This window comes from Perognathus longimembris, chromosome 12, assembly GCF_023159225.1.
Source record: "Perognathus longimembris pacificus isolate PPM17 chromosome 12, ASM2315922v1, whole genome shotgun sequence".
Taxonomy (NCBI): Eukaryota; Metazoa; Chordata; class Mammalia; order Rodentia; family Heteromyidae; genus Perognathus; species Perognathus longimembris.
The window spans coordinates 29,479,796-29,497,906 of record NC_063172.1 but is presented as its reverse complement, the minus strand read 5'-3'; the positions used below and the strand labels follow the sequence as shown (position 1 = coordinate 29,497,906).

Here is an 18,111-nt window from a genome sequence, read left to right as displayed (position 1 = left end):
AATCAGATTACTTATCATGGGTCATGTAACTGTGCTGAATGTGCTATGCCATAAACAGTTTTGTTTTTTCTAAACAAGTTTAAAAAGTATTAGTATAGGGAAACAGTATGGAGATTCCTCAGAAGGCTAAATAAACATAGAGCTCCCCTCTGACCCAGCAGCTCCACTTTTGGGCATCTAGCCAGAAGACCACAAACAAGAACACACTAAAGCCACCAGCACAACAATGTTCATCGCAGCACAATTTGTCATAGCTAGAATTTGGAACCAACCCAGATGCCCCTCAGTAGACGAGTGGATCAGGAAAGTGTGGTACATATACACAGTGGAATTTTATGCCTCTATTTGAAAGAATGACATTGCCCCATTTGTAAGGAAATGGAAGGACTTGGAAAAAATTATACTAAGTGAAGTGAGCCAGACCCAAAGAAACATGGACTCTGTGGTCTTCCTCATAGGGAATATTAGCACAGGTTTAGGCTAGTCACAGCAGCGAATCACAAGAGCCTAATAGTTATGCCCTTATGAAAACATAAGATGATGCTACATGAAATGAACTCCATGTTATGGAAATGAGTGTTATATCACTGTTGTAATTACTTTCAACATGCCATGTGAAACCATAGCTTCTATTGTTGATGATCTTGTATCCCCTTCCTGTGGTTGTACCCGCACTATCACTGTATCTTATCTGAGTACACTAGATACTGTATATACTGGTATTAGAACTAGGGACATGAAAGGGAATATCAAAGTCTAGAGACAAAGGATAAAAAGACAACTCCAAAAGCAATACTTGCAAAACCATTTGGTGTAAACCAACTGAACAACTCATGGGGAGAGAGGAAAAGTGGGATTGGGGAGGGGGAAATGAGGGTGGAGGTAACAAACAGTACAAGAAATGTACCCAAGGCCTAACATATGAAACTGTAACCTTTCTGTACATCACTTTGACAATTAATAAGTAAAACAAAACAAACCAAACAAAAGAAATAGAGAAAAATATAAATGTGAGCCGCTCACTAATTGAAATTACTATCTTTAATGTTCTTATTATTAATACAATTTACTTTGGTATTTTTGATATTCCATCAGTGTTAATAATACTAATAATTGTCTTATAATCTTCATAGTAAACTGCTGATTTACTATTTACCATGAGCAACGAACGGATTTTTTAAAATGGTAGTTTATTTCTGGCTTTCATAGAATTGGCATTCTTTTTAATTTTGATGATTTTTAATTGTGTGTGGTGGGGGGCGGGGGGTTGGTTGTGGGGCTTGAATTCATGGTGTGGGTGCTATCCCTGAGCCTCTTTGTGTGCCGGGCTAGATTTACCTCCCCTGGTGCGGGGATGCAAAGCTATACTCCCTTATCAGTTCTCCCCTTTTCACCCTCTCCCCTGGATGCCCGACCCGCGGGCGGCCAAGGTGGAGCGAAGGGACACGGGCAAGCCTAAAGTGCATGCGGCCAAACGAGATCCCCTTTTCCTCCCTCCTTACCCACCAAGGAAGCCAGACACAGACGGATCTCCGAGACACTTCGGAGAGCAATCCGGTTTAATTGGGAAGGGCTTACAGTAATATAATGATGATGACGAGGATTGAGCAGGAGCTGGTGATAGGCTGGCGAGCTTGTCCATCCAAGAGCAGCTCCCAACGACCTCCCTCATGGGCTAATGTCACTTCCTATAGTACCGCCCTCTGGGCAAAGCCTGCGAAAAGGGGAGCACACGTGCTCACTGGCACAAGGTGGGGGGATGGTCTCAAAGCTACCCCTTCTGGTTCCGGACCCAGAAGGAGATAGGTGTGGCTCACTTCCACACTGCCCCAGGGCTGGGGAAAGGGTGGCGTCTCGGGAGCACTCTTTTCACCCTTCTCCCCTTAAGGCCAAGATGAATCCCCAACATTTGTGCTCAAGGCTAGTGCTCTACCACTTGATTCACAGCACCATTTCTGGTTTTTGAGTGGTTAATTGGAGATAAGAGTCTCTTGGGTATTTCTCTGCCCTAGTTGACTTTGGACCAATGAACTGCAATCCTCCAATCTCAGCCTCCTAAGTCATGAGCCACTGGTACCTGGAGATTTTTTTTTTTTTTTTTTTTTTTTGGCCAGTCCTGGGCCTTGTACTCAGGGCCTGAGCACTGTCCCTGGCTTCTTCCCGCTCAAGGCTAGCACTCTGCCACTTGAGCCACAGCGCCGCTTCTGGCCGTTTTCTGTATATGTGGTGCTGGGGAATCGAACCTAGGGCCTCGTGTATCCGAGGCAGGCACTCTTGCCACTAGGCTATATCCCCAGCCCGTACCTGGAGATTTTTAAAAAATTAAGAAAATTAAATTTCTTTTTGGGTCAGTGGTGGGACTTGAACTCAGGGTCTGGGCACTGTTCCTGAGGTTTTTTTCACTGAAGGCTAGTGTTCTACCACTTTGAGCCACATTGCTGCTTCCAGTTTTCTGGTGGTTAACTAGAGGGAAGAGTCTCACAGACTTTCTTGCCAAGGCTGGCTTTGGATCATGATCCTCAGATTTCAGCCTCCTGAGTAGCTAGGATTACAGGAATGAGCCACCAGCGCCCAGCAATGTTTAAAAATTTTACTGTGCTGGCTTTGGTGCTTGAACTCAGGGCCTAGGTACTGTCCCTGAACTTCTTTTTGCTCAAGGTTAGTGCTCTACCTTGAGCCATAGCAATGCTTGTGGCTTTTTGGTGGTTAATTGTAGATAAGAGTATCATAGACTTTGCTGCCTGGCTGGCTTCTAACTGCAGTATTCAGATCTCAGCCTCCTGAGTAGTTAGGATTTGACAGGTATGTGCCCCTGTGCCTGGTGAGTTTCTGATTAAATGTTGCTTATAAAGATATAAGTTTAGTTGTTTATTTTGAGTAAACATTTTTATTTTGTCATATTAATACATCTTATTATATGAAACTGTGCATATGTGAATTATTTTAAAGTGAATTTTTTTCATGTGGGTACAAACAAATATATTGCTGTGTGTCAAATGAATATATGGATTTCAGTGATCATATGCATATTCTAGACCTTGCTTTTTCACTTATTGACATACTATTATTATCTTCTAACATAATAGAGTATGTATGTTTGTATCAATAAATATGCATATACATCCATGTATATATACATATTTGTGTGTATAGATATACACACATACACACAACAAGCATAATCTCCTAAAAGAGGGGAAACCATTGTTTAATAATTCTATTGATGATGCAATTATGATATTTGTTCTTTTTGGCCCCTCTCATATTCTCTTTATACAAATTTAACATTGTATACCTTTCTATTATAAAAACAGATTGTAGAGTATGGAAATTATTAGTAGGCACAAATAACATAAACATTTCAATAAATCTCCCACAAAACATAGTATGTCAGTATTTTTCTACTTTTCCTTTATCTGCTTCTTTGTAATTTATTACATAACTGTGTTACATTTCTAAAATTTGGTTCCATTTTTCAGGGAAGACTTTTTTTAGAGTTAGTTTCAAACCAATAATTTTTAGATATTCAATTTTTAGGTTTGATAGTTTTATTTTTATTTTTTTTACTTTGCTGAGCAACTTGTAATACAATATATGACAGACTATATTAAAAGTAGAATGGAAAAGTGGCTCTGAAGTAAGATTGAGAAAGCTTGAGTTTGATGAGTCCCTGGATTTTAGTTAAGTTACTGACCTCTAAAGACCCCAGTTTCCTCTAATATTTATTTCCAAATGTGGACAATAATAGAATTTTGATGGTGTCAGTGTTTTCAGTTAAAGCAAAAGAAGATTTTAAATGCTCTATTGACATATGGCTTTATTCTACATCTTAGAACTGGACATAATTTTAGTGTTTGCTAAACTTAATATTAACAAAGGCCTTTGTGGCCTCTTGTAGTCAATCCCGATAGGCAGTTGTGTTCTAATTTCTGTCCACAAACGTTTAGTTTCTTTGTATTAAAGTTCATACAGTAGAACTCTCTGGTAGACACTCTATTGTTTTTGGCATCTCTCAGTGTAATATTTTTGTGATTTATCAAAGTGTTATGGATAGTATGTTGATCTCTGCTATGTAGTATTTTACTTTTTAAATATGGAGGATAGATGGCTAGGTTTCAAGTTAAAAAAAAAAGTTAACAACCAGTAGGTGTAGTAGCAGTCTACTTTTCTTTTATAAAAGAAGGATATTGATGTATCTTTTCATCTGTGTATCCTATTTAGAGATGGTTCTGTAAATAGGTAGGCAAGTAGCTAAATCAGTAGTTTAATTTAGAAAAATTGAAAATGATGCATACAAAACCAACTCCTCATTGTGACTACTTGGAAAAATCTGGGACATGAGTGGTATGGATAATGAGTTATGTGATACTTGTTTATTCAGTTGAAAGAATAATTTAGAATTATGGCTCTATTGTATGCACAGACTTACTTACAGTAAGAATTGCTCTTAACTGCAGAAACAAGATTATTATGTCCATTGTTGTTTATCCTGTGGGGTTTTTTTTTTTTTAAACTAACTGGCTGTTTTTGTCATTATAATGACTTTTGTCTTCTTATTCATAACTTATTTCCTTTAAGAGATCGTTGATAAATTCTGGTAATTATTTTCTAAGTGTACTTTTAAACAACTGAGATAGGATCCTCATAGGTAAATGACAAACTTCAATATTTGGGAATGCCTAAAGATTGATCATTTTTAGTGATCAAGGCAAGCCTCCAATATTTGCTTATTTTAAAATATGAATTGTTTGGTATATATAGATTTAATTTCAAAAGTGTTAGTGAAGCCATTGTGAAAAAAATAAACACTCTATTTCTTGATCATTATAGTCTACAAGTGTTGAAAACTAATATTAAAAATGAAAGAATAAAAAATTTAAATTCTGAATCATTAATAGGTTGTTAGCAAAAAATAGATTTTAAAAAGGTTTTTTACAAATTAATATTGTTATACTGCAGTAACCAGTCTAAAACAATTGCTATGATTTAAGCTTTTCAGTGTTTATGCTCATCAGTGGGCTTCTCATCTTGAATATACAATGTCCCTGTGATATACTCTTGACCAGTGGATTTTGGGGCAAGTGGTACTGTTTAATGAAAGCTAAGTTTTAAGAACTCTTGAAGTTTCTGCCTGAATCACTTTGAATATGGGCTCTTGGAGAAGACATGCACCAAGTATGAAGTCCATTGATACTGTAATATTATAAGGTAAATGTACATAATGTGCTGATGTAAGGAAGGAGAGAGACAGATGCTTATCTGACAGCTGTTGAGACATTCTAGCTGAACATGAAACATGAGGGACAAAACTAGATCTCTAATCACTTGGGACTGTAGATGTTTCGAAGCTCAGCCACCATTTTGACTGTAGTTCTGTAAGAGACCCAAACAAAAAACATCTAGGTTAGTTTAGAAAATCCATAAACCTGTAAGAGATTTAAAAAAAAGATTTTTGTAGCTAGGAGCCAGTGTATCATGGCTGTAATTGGCTGAAACTCTGAGGATTGTGGTTTGAAGTCAGCTTGAGTAGTGAAGTATGTGAGACTCCATCTCCAGTTAATTAGTAAATTGCCAGACTGAGACTCCCATCTCACATTTACTAGCAAAATACCAGATTAGAGGCTATGGATCATATATGATAGAGTATCAACAAGAAAGTTGAGGAAGAGCTCACTCAAGGGCTCTAAGTACAAGCCTAATATATTCTCTCTGTCTCTTTCTCTCTCTCTCTCTTTCTCCCCCCACACGTACACACGTCCATATGTACATACACACAGATTGTTGTTTCAAGCCACCAAATTTGGGGTTAGCAGCAATAAATAATTGGAACAATTACTGTTTATTGAAATTTGTACAAAAAGTATGTTATTATGGAAATTAAGTAACATGATATTTTCTTCATTCTTACCATTGATACATTCCTAAAACACAGTATTTTGTGCCAAAGGATGCTGACATAAACATTTAGGATAGAACTTCTGGTACTTAGAGGTCTTTAGATTAAGAATCTAGCCATATCTAATCTGAAGTATTTAAGGAAGCTTTAAAAAGCCATGAATAGGGGCTGGGGATATGGCCTAGTGGCAAGAGTGCCTGCCTCATATACATGAGGCCCTGGGTTCGATTCCCCAGCACCACATATACAGAAAATGGCCAGAAGTGGCGCTGTGGCTCAAGTGGCAGAGTGCTAGCCTTGAGCAAAAAGAAGCCAGGGACAGTGCTCAGGCCCTGAGTCCAAGCCCCAGGACTGGCCAAAAAAAAAAAAAAAGCCATGAATGACATCTGAGGGCTGCCTCAATATTTGCTGTTTATATTTAGACAAAATAATAAAAATCTGAGATAAATTGGTGTAAAGGAATTCAAATTATGATAAATCTTTGATCCTATTCCCCTCATTTACTTCCTCTTTTTCTACTTTAGAGGGTGTTTTGGTATCCCAGTACTCAATAAGGTTCAGGTTCAGGAGGGTGACATTTGTATCAGACTAATGTAATTTTTAAGCACCTTTGTGCATTCCAATAGGAAAAACACAGATCCCCTGGTGTTAGAGAGTGCTGTTTCTAGATCACTAGCTCTTTGACCTCAGGTTCATTGAAGATTAGGTATATTAGGCATAATGCATTCAAACTCATTTTCTAAGTTATCTTCCATGTTTTGTCAACTACCAGGTGGAATCTGAGCATTTGGTGGGAAATGTAGTTAACCAAAATTATCAACTGGCTGAAATGTTTACAAAGTATATTAAAGAATATTAATAAGGTCACATTTAATTTTGTTGAGGGTTTTCATGTGACTGTGAAGTGACCATATCTTAAGTCTTTGTATCTTTCTCTAGCCAGTTTTAGGCTAACATTTTCATCTCTTAATTGGGAAATAAACATTTTTATTGTATTTATACTTTAAGATTGTATTGAGATATTCATCTCATAAATAGAAAGGCATAATTATAAATAATAAGAATATCAAATGTATAGAACTGACAAATGTTTTAAGACAGGGATTTTTGATTTGTAAGTGTTATGCATTTACAATCTTGGAGTATATTTTGTAAATATTATAGTGAAGATATAGAACAGTACAACTTTAAAAATGAGTTTGTAAAACTGCAAATTTTGTAATGTTTTAAACTATATTGCTTTATTTATAACTAAAGAACAAATTTCACTTTTATCCAGCTAGTGTAAAAAGAACTTAAATGTACTTTACTTTAAAATGACACAATCCTCTAGTTATTTGGTAAGACTAGCATAATCATAAATTTCCCATCCATGCTTTTTCCAAAAATACTAACACATATTGTTCTCACTGGACCTGTTGTAGGGATGACTAATCCAACTGTTGAGGTCTCCCTTTATGTGTTTGATGGAACACTTGGCTTGCTGGACTACAGCTGTGTGTTTATGTGCAGTGCACACCTGCAGGGTCCTGACAAATAGCTGTAGTATGCAGAGGATACAAAATTACCCTGGCAGTGCTGCAAATAAGGAAGTTTCTGTTTTGAAGTCCATATGTGTGTGTGCTTGAGATGCCAGCTGGTGTATTTATGTTGCATGCACAGATGTAAAACTGCCAAATGATTTTATACCAAATAAAGTCTAATCTTTTTATATGTACTTTGTGTCAAAGTTATGAAGTGGTATGAATGTTCTCACGACTTAGGTCTTTTAAAATAAAACTTGCTATTAAAAATGTGAACTCATGACATGATTAGGAAAGAGGATAGTGACATTAGGTGATATTTTAAAACTTTTTCTAGTGTGTAGGAATGTTTTTGCTGTATCACTAGATAAATAAATAAAATTTTGATTTATTGTAGTCATTAATAATATATACCCTCTTGTGGTGAGAGTCATTTGACTCTCTGTTGAATACAATTTATGAATATTGAAATTTGAAAGACAAATTTATATAGCTACTTGGAGGCTTTGAATTTTCTATTTTTCAAGAATACTTAGTTTTAGTAATTTAAAATATTACATTTTTGATAGGTTTATTAGTGTAGTCAGATTTGTTCTGAGATTCCAGTAGTTATAGATACTAGGAATAATATTTTATAAAGCTATAGCTAATTTACAACCAACATAAAAATAATGGAAAAAGAAATTGGTCAATATAAGCATTGAAATAAGCATATTCTTTGTTTCTTTTAACATATTCCCTTTAACCAAATGAAGCATGTCTCACTTATTGTGTTCATCTTAAAGAAGAATATTTGATAGTTGGAAAGTAGATATTTAAATTGATATTTATGAAATAGACAACTCATCTATTGTTTAACTGAAAATTTAAAAGACTTAAATTTATATTTTAAAGTCTTCTTGATTTTTATTAGAATCATATTCTTTAGAATTACCATAGCTTGCTAGCTAACTTTAATTCTTCAGTATATAGTTTATTTGTAACAAATTAGATATATTTTCAAAATATTGATTTTATTTGGAATATGTACAAAATAGGATGTTTTAGACTTTTCACAATAGGAACAGATTGTTTGAATATTTGGTTTACCTATAATTTCTTCATGATCTTCATTCTATTGTTTTATCATACATGAATGTTTGCTAGTTAAGGAAAGGAATTCTAGTACTTGTTCCAAGTCAAACCACTGTCATATTAGAAAATTTTAGTGATATTATAAAAAATCTGTAATCTTCTCAGTTGTGCATTTGAAATATGCTATCATTTCATATTAGTAAATCTAAATAAGTTGATTCTCTTGATAGCGGTATAGATTATTAATACACTCTTAACTATACTGTCTTTTGTTTATAGACCTCTACTATCTTAGTTTCTTATTTTATAGTTCATTGTTTAATATGCTGTTCTAATATACTTAGTAAAACTGTCAATCTGACAAATGTATAAAGCTTTTAATTTTAATAGTCATGGTTTCTTTTTCCTTTAGTAGTAAGCATGGTTTAGTTTTTAACGAAAGGCATATATTTGGTATTTGAGTCTTCCTGTCATTTGATTTCAGTAAATGTGGAAAGGGTCTGTACTTTCAGCATTGTGTCAGTCTCTAAAAGTGAATTTTGATTAAGTCAGGTTTCTCAATGTGTGTTGACATTTTAATCTGAATTAAGCCTGTACGATGGGACAGAACATGGAAAAAAAACCACATTTTCTAATATTTGACCTGAGTGATAGAATTTTTCTGGCACTGTACAATTTATAACAAAGAGTACATTAAAAAAAAAACACACCAGAAAATTCCAGATACAAAGGACATGAAAGCAACAGAGTAAGTGATCAAACTGGTCAGGATACAGACAAATCTTAGTCCTGGCCCTCATAGTTGTATGACTTAGTTTCTTAGAACTCTAGATAAAAATTTTCACCACAGAGATTGAGTATTAATTCTGATTTAATATTGATGTGTGAAAATAATGGGCAGAAAAGTTCTTCTAAAGTCAGAGTGTAGTACTATTTCTTTTATAGTAGTAGTAGTAGCAGCAGTTTGAAATAGTTCATTACATAGGAAATAAAAAATATGTATCAAGTTAATCCAGGAAAAGATTGCAGCAGGAAAGCTTAATTGTTGCCTTACATTATTTCCATTAGAATATTTTGAAGACAGACTGAACCTTTCATTTTACAGCTAAAAGCCAGAACTTTTTATTACTCATTTGAGAGATTATGTTCCATATATTGCTTGGTTATTTAGTGCCAGGGCCAACTGCCTTTAGTAGGGTATCACTTCAAACACTATTGCCGCCACTGCAGGTTGCAAGCACATGATTGAAGGCTTCTAGTTCTCAGCTCATGCCCAGATGTCTTTCAATAACTATAGCCAGTAATTTCTTCAAATTGCTCACTTTATCAGCAGCACATGTCATCAATCCTGAAGTGGTTGTTCAAGTCAGACTGCAGAATCTTTAGCTTACAGACGCAGCTGCAAACAGGTGAACAGGCAGAAAGTAATTTGTGCAGCTTGGTGGCTGTCAGACGAAAGACAGACAATCTGTGTTTAAAACAGATTGCAGGCCTTGTATGGGCCAGACAAAAGGGATTTCTCCAACTGCAAATAATTCCAAGGTTAACATATTTTCCTTTCTGCCATTAGGTGATTTGTTCAAATTGGAAACAATGAACATTATAAATCTACATGGAAACTGGAGACAAGATGAAAGAGAAAATCAGATTACTAAATGCATTTACATTTGTCTTTCCATAGAAATACAACTGGCATTCATATAAGCTATTTTCTCACAAATTAAACTAGGCTATATAATAATTCTTTGAAATATACAAGATTATAAATGTTTCAAGTTTCATTAAGAAGTCTGATATTAAAAACTACATATTTTACGATAAATAATTTCGGTTTTAAGAATCGTCAATTTGTGGATGTTAGAATTTTCTTTCATCAATTATTATGTAATGTTTCCCTTGAAACTTTGTAAATGTAGCATATGCCAGATATATCCTGTTTTTAGCATGTAAGAATATAGTTCTAAAACAAAAATTCTCAAGAAGAGAAAAATTTTTCATAATATATGCATTTCAAAAAATATATCCTCACATTTTTTTCTTTGAAGCTATTAGAATGTGTCACTGAAAGATATCTGACTATCTTTGTAAAATTGTCACATTTTAGAAGGCTCTTCCATAACAGCATTAAGGTGTTCGTCATTTTATCCATGAATCTCAAAATTGATAGATTATGAGACTGGGGTCTAAATCTGCAGAGTATCACTCCTTAGAATTAGCTTTACTCTCTGTCAAAATAGTAAGAAGGGCTGACTGTATTTTACTTGCTTTTTGAGTGCTTCAAAGTAAAAACAAACACAACACTACTGAAGAAAGATACACAACATAAAAATATATACATACATATAATGTTTAGATATTTAAAATATGTGTCCATGTGCTTGAAGGTTAGCTAGCATGCTTGCATGTGTGTGTTACGTGAGTAAAAAATATAGTCCTGTGTTTTTATCTCCCATTACTTTTATCTGTGATACAGAATTGATTTATGTCTGTAAGTTAATGTCACTGATTTTTTCTCTTTTGTTCTTTGGCTATCATGTTTCACAATTTATTATTGTAGTTTTTTTAATAGCTGATGGTTCTGTGTGACATAGTTTTTAAAAATTATAGTCTTCATTGTCAAATCTTATTCAAGTCCTACTTCAGCATATTGTGATTTTAGATAGGTTACTACACCTATTGACTTTGTTTAGTAATGCTATTCTTTAGTAATGCTTATTCTTACTATTTTTATTGTATCAAAAATTTTGAAAGCACTTTGCCTGATGCCTTGAATTTTTTAAACAATCAGTAAGCTTTATCCATATCCTGCTATGATTTAAATATTTGTTATAAAAGGAATAATTTTTGTCTTGTTTCTACCTTCTTCCTAAACATTTTTAAAATTGTAATTTGAGTGCCACAGGAATTCAATAACTAATTAGAATTAATTTTAATTAATAAATTGTAGACTCCATTCTAGAGTGGAAATTTTTCGGTTATGATAACCTTTCCTTGTTAAATAACGAGTTTAGAATATATGTTTTATTTCCTCTTGTTTCACCTAATACTAATAAATTATTTTCACTATATTTTTCAAATATTGTTGACTTTTAATGGCAGTCTATTCTGTACATATAGGCCTCTGTGGCCTTTTTTCTTGATCCATCTTTGTTCCTCTTCATTCGTAGGCCTAAAATGGATAGGTTCAAAAACACAGAATTCTTAAACTCTAGGGATTATATACTACCTTCATATCAAAACTTGTTTTCCTCTAGAGGAGTGAGTATTAAAGGCTACTAACGAACATGGATGGCTAGGCACTACATCAGACTTGGTATTCTGGAATCTTTGAACATAGGGCCTAGATGTTGATCTGTTAAAAAAAACAAATGTCAGCTGATTGCTGGTGGCTCACACCTGTAATCCTAGCTACTCAGGAGGAGGCTGAGACCTGAGGACCACAGTTTAAAGCCAGCGTGTGGCAGTAAAGCCCAAGAGGCTCTTATCTCTAATTAAACACCAAAAAGCTAGAACTGGAACTGTGGCGTAGGTAGTAGAACACTAGCTTTGAGCACAAAAGCTCTGGGTCACTGCCCAGACCTTGAGTTCAAGTCCCAGGACCTGTACCCCTGCTCCCCCCACCAAAGAAAAAGAGAAGGTGGAAGAGAGAGGTGGGAGAGGACAATTTTTAGTTTCATTTTTCAATATAAACCTATTTTACAGTGATACCTGATCATTTTTCCATTTGTCTAAACAAGAAAGCAATGGAATTTGTTTATGTGCCAGTATTTGGGCCTGAACTTGGCCTGGGTACTGACCCTTAGCTTTTTTGCTCAGTGCTGGCATTCTGCCACTGAGCCATAGCTTTTCTTCTGTTTTTTGCCAGTTGGAAATAAGAATCTCATGGACTTTCCTTCCTGGGCCTGCTTCAAGTCACCATCCTCAGATCTCAGCCCTCTAAGTCGTTAGGATTATTGGAGTGAGCCACCAGCACCTGGCAGATATACACACAAAGAAATCTCCTTGCATTAATCTAATGTGTAACTGGGGTTGAGAACAACTGCTATAGTCTGAGATGGCCTAAATATGATCTATAGGTCAAATCCATCTCATCACCTGTTTTCACTTGCATTGCAAATAGAGTTATTTGGTTGTTTACAATTATTATCTTTTATGCTACAATAGCAGAATTGGATAAATTTAACAGAGACTATATGCTTGTAAATCCTAGTATACTTATATATTTTGGCATTTACAAAAAAATGTGTACTCTTCCTCACGTTAGATTAAGAGCTTTGAATACCAAAGCTTTATATTTTTGTGGATTTCATGTTTCTTAGTATCCAATGTATTCGATTAGTAAACTAGGAAGATTTTTTGCTTAGCTTTTTATTTTTTGCCTTATGAATTGTAAACTATTTGAATTATAGTCAGTATATCTTATAGTTCTGAGTTTCTGGTTGAGTTTAAGTTCAAGTTCATTATTTGATCCTTAGGTTATTACTGGCGTTAGGTTATTTTATGAGGGTACCAGCAAGGGGCAGTGTGGAGCTTTTGCCTTGCACAATTAGTTTTTTTTCTTTCTTTAAAACCTATATTTTTTCCTAATTTAGTAAAAAGGGTATTATAATGTTTTATGGCATTGCTAAGCCATCATTTTATATTCATACAAGTGTCTTGTTTCTTTATTTAAAAATTGCCTTCAATCTTTATTTTAAGCTTCTTATCTATTGAATTTAATTTTTAGATCTACCTGAGCTGCATTTTCACCATTATTACTCTTATAGAAACTACCTTCATTGCTGCAGGGAGTTTGGCAGTGACTGAGATATTTGTGCCTTGAAAATATCTCAGTGGTTTAATCAGAAAGGTTGATTCCATTTGAATATTAAAGCTTGGCCCTTAGTAGCTCCACATTAGGTTAGCTTTTGTTGCTAGTGTGGCAATTTTTAACTTGTAGGTTGCTCAAGAGAAAAATGTAGACACAAACTGCCTCACCTAGGCTTCTGTTTTATTCCCTTAGAATGACATGCTCAGCAAGTTTTAACTACAACCACACAGATTATAGTTTAAGGATTATGTCTTAGTGTTTGCATACCAAATAAACTTAATATATACACATATGCTACATACTTATTAAGACAGTAAGATCACCATCATAAAGATTTTTTTCATTTGACTTACTAATAAATAAAGTGAATATGCTGTTTAAGGCAAGGGGGGAAAAATAAAGCACCTAGGCAGGCTGCTGATGGCAGTCCAAATGACTGATCAGAGAGTCTTTATATGCATCAGTAACATGTTGTGCAATATAAGCTGAAATATATTCCACAAGGGAGGAAAATGGAATAGGTTACATACACTGTTCCTAAGTGCAATGAGTGTAAAACTCCATTACTCACTTTAGGCAGGTGCTTTTTATATGAGCCTTTAAAAGAAATATAACACTGTTGGTGAAATGATTGGTTTGTACAGACACTTAGCTTCTTCCACTAGTTGACTAGATAAAGAGGCTAATAATAATTTTGGAAGCACTTTAGTAATGATTAATGGATTGATGATTAATATTCATTTGGTGTAATAGCTACTAACACTGTCATACTACATAGTATATGAATTTTACGACTTAATGATGCAAATTTATTTTTAGGGATCAGAAACATTCTTATTTTTTTCTTGGTTAATGACTAGAAAATACTACTTCTCAAAATCTCTTTTCAGGATGCATATATATTTGAAAATATTTTAGATGGAGAATTTTTAAAAAAAATTGCTTATTTATTGTCAAAGTGATGTACAGAGGGGTTACAGTTTCATACATAAGGCAGTGGATACATTTCTTGTACAATTTGTTACCTCCTCCCTCATTTACCCCCTCCCCCCTCCCTCTTTCCCTCTCCCCTCATGAGTTGTTCAGTTGGTTTACGCCAAATGGTTTTATAAGTATTGCTTTTGGAGTAATTTGTGTTTTTATCCTTTATCTTTCGATTTTGATATTCTCTTTCTCTTCCCTAGTTCTGATACCAGTATGGACTAAACATTTTTTAAGCTTTTGTTCTAAGGAAACTACAGAGTATTTCATAGGTATTGTGACTGAATAAATTTTGGAGCATGTGAGAACTCTTTAGGACCACTTTGCAGTTGGTTAATACCATAGAATATTAAAATCCATACAGATTTTCTGTGATTCTACTTACATATACAAACCTTAATATTTCTTTTCTCACATTTTGAGCCTTTAGAGAGGATAGGTACTTGCTTATTGTTTAAACATTTAATGTTCTTTTGCAAATGTATTTTCATGTGAATGGAAGAGAAAATAAAGGGATACCAAATAGTCATTTTGAAATTTGTTCTAGGCTTCAAGTGATGGAACGTTGGGCTTTTCAAACCTGACACTGATTATTTTTTTCTCCTTTGAGCTTCTCTCTCTCTCTCTTTCTCTCTCTCTCTTTCTAACTACCCCATTCCTCCTCTCCTTTCTCCCCCTTAGTCCCTCCTCCTCCTCCCCTCCCCATCTTCCCTCTTTCCTGCTCTGTAATTAGATTTAAACTCACAGATCTGTTTATTATCTTTAAATTACAAAAAGGGGTTCAAATTAACAAATCAGTTTATGAGTACAGTGTACTCTTTCCATCATTCTTTCTCAGCTAAATTAATATCCTCATCATGAGGCATAGTTTCATTTTCCCACATGTACATTGAATATGAATATTAGCACACCATTCCTCTCTTCATTTATCTGTCCCATCTTGAAACTGCCTCCCCCAACAGCAGTGTTTCAGCTTTCTCATCATATACGGTTTTGTTTTGTGCCAGTTCTGGTGTTTGAACTCAGAACCTGGGGACTTTCCTTAACTTTTCTGTACTAGGCTAGTAGTCTACAGTGCTGAGCCACAGTGCTATTGGAAATAAGAGTCTCCTGCATTTTCTTGCCTGGGCTGGCTTTGAATTTCAGTACTCATATCTCAGCCTCCAGAGTTGCTAGGATTATAGGTGTGAGCCACCTGTACTCATTTTTAAAGTGAACAGTTTAGTGGTGTTTTATGCATTTACAATAATGTACAATTATCAGTTCTTTTTTACCTTCCTCTCAAACATCACCTGATAGCCTCTAATCTACTTTGTCTCTATTCATTTCTCTATTACAGATATGCCACATATAAAGAATTCTAATATGTGACTTTGTTTTCTTATAATTCTTTGGAGATTCTACAATTCATGTCTATTAGTAAGCCCTCCTCACCCTCACAGCCCCCCCACCATACTGATTCTGGGGGTACCCTGTACTGATCTCAGGGCCTGGGCACTGACCCTTAGCTTTATTTTGCTCAAGGCAAGTACTCCAATACTGAGCCACAGCTTTACCTCTGGCTTTTTGTCAGTTAGAGATTAGAGTCTCCTGGACTTTCCAGCAATGGTAGTGGGTATTGACTCAGTGTTTCATATGTACTAGGCAAGCTCTCTATCTCTTGAGCCATGACTCTATCCTTTATTTCTCAGGTAGGATTTTGTGCTTTTGTCTGTCTGCTATAGTGTTACAGGTATGTGCTACCATTTCCAGGGTGCTTTTGAGATAGTGGTCTTGCTAATTTTTTGCCCAGGCTGTCTTTGAACCGTGATCCTCTTACACACTTCCTGAGTAACTGGGTTTATAGACATATGCCATCATGCTTAGCCAGTCTTAATTTACTTGATGTACTTGTAAATTACTTGATGCACTTACAGTACTTATAGTTAATATAACTACTCCAATGCCAGTTCTAAGATCTGCCATTTATTTTTCTATTGTCTATTTTTTTCTTTGCTTCTTTTGCCTGGTTTCTTGTGGGTTACGTGAAGAATACTTAAATTTTCCTTTTTATTTTTGTGTGGTGATTTTGAGTATATGTGCCAAGTTGTTCTTCAGCAGCAAACACCATTTAAGAGGAAGAGGAAACTTACTTAGTTTCTGCTTATCATGTTCTCTTCGTTCCTAATATTAGAAAGTTTCTTATTCTTAACTTTATATTTGGATAGATAGCTTCAGCTCTTTTGTGATGAAAGGTTTCCGGAGTTTTCTTTTACTTGAGGGTTTACCATTCTCCTTCATTCTTGAAGGTATATATATTTAATAGACATAGGCTTTACTGTGAAAATCTTCAATTTTATTAAAACTTTCAAAATTTAGTCATTTTTATGTTACAGTTTTAGATTTCTACAGTAAAAGGCAACTTGTACCTGATTTCTAATCTAGTTTCTAACTTCTAATTTCTAATATTTTTCTTTGTGTCATTTTCATTACAGCTAGAAGGATTATACTTATGCTATTTTATGTTGAATTTTTAATCATTTCCTAATAAGTACATTTGCATGCTTTTATATAATTATTCAATAATATTGGCATTTAAAAATAATGTGATAGTAATATTTCACAATGTACCTAATTCTTTAATGAATGTTATTATGACTTTTTGTAATGGTCATATAAACATTTATATCTTAGATTATTTTTTGGCCAAATCCCCAGAACTGAAATAACTTGGTAACAGATTATAAATTATGAAAATAACTCATAGCAAATATTAATTATTCTCCTATACCATTCATGAATGGAACTGGAATGGTATTTAAAAAAATCACAGTAGTATTCTTAATAGATGGTATACACAAAACAATGTATTTCCTTTTAATTTACTTAAAGTTGAAATTTTTTGAATTTTATTAAAGTTGAATGTGTTTGTGTGTGTGTGTTTGTGCATGCGTACACGTGCACTGGTGGTGGGGGTAGAGCTCAGGACTTCAAACTAGGTGTTTTTTTTTGCTCAAGGTTGGTATTCTATCATTTGAACTAAAGCTTCTGGTTTTTTGTTGGCTCATTGGAGATAAGAGTCGTGCAGGGTTGTTTGTCTGGGCTAGCTTTGAACCTTGATCCTCAGATCTCAGCCTTCTGAGTATCTACGATTATAGGTGTGAGCCACAAATGAAGATCTTTCTTACCATTGATCTTACCATGTTGTAGGTTCTTACCATTTTATCTTTGCTTTTGTATTTTTCGCTAGTTACTCATTGAACTATGGGTTCATCCAACAAATATTAAATGCTTTCTTAAGTGGTTTGTTAGGCTTTTATTATATTTGTTAAGGGGGCTTTAAAATGCCAATAAAAATTAAAGTCGGGGAAGCACTACCTTGAGGAGACTGTGGCATGGAGTTTATGTGAATGCTGCTGGAGTCAGCCCTGCTGTCTCCTTTGGACTTGCCTAGTTCACCAGTTGATAATAGTGAATAGTGCTCTGTGTGTGTGTGTGTGTGTGTGTGTGTGTGTGTGTGTGTGTGTGAGCATGCACCTACCAGCTAGTCTTGGGGCTTGAACTCAGGGCCTGAGGGGTAAGGTCTTTCCATCCCAAGCTATTTTGCTCAAGGCTAGCACTCTAACTTTTGAGCCACAGCTCTACTTCTGGCTTTTTTGGTGGCTGATTGGATGGAAGAATCTCTTGGCCCTTCCTTCCCAGGACTGTCTTCAGACTGCTATCTTTGGATCTCAGACTCCTGAGTATTACTGGCATGAACCACTGTGGGTGCCTGATGTGTATAGTTCTTTTTAAGAAACATGTTCAAATGGGACTGCATCAAACTGCAGAGCTTCTGTAGGGCAAAG

The 18,111-nt window shown here is 34.9% G+C and overlaps 1 protein-coding gene across 8 annotated transcripts in view; it reads left to right on the top strand.

The window, feature by feature from the left end:
• Vps13b (vacuolar protein sorting 13 homolog B) overlaps positions 1–18,111 on the top strand; it is a 535,466-nt gene that overhangs the window by 112,804 nt on the left and 404,551 nt on the right. The window lies entirely within an intron of this gene.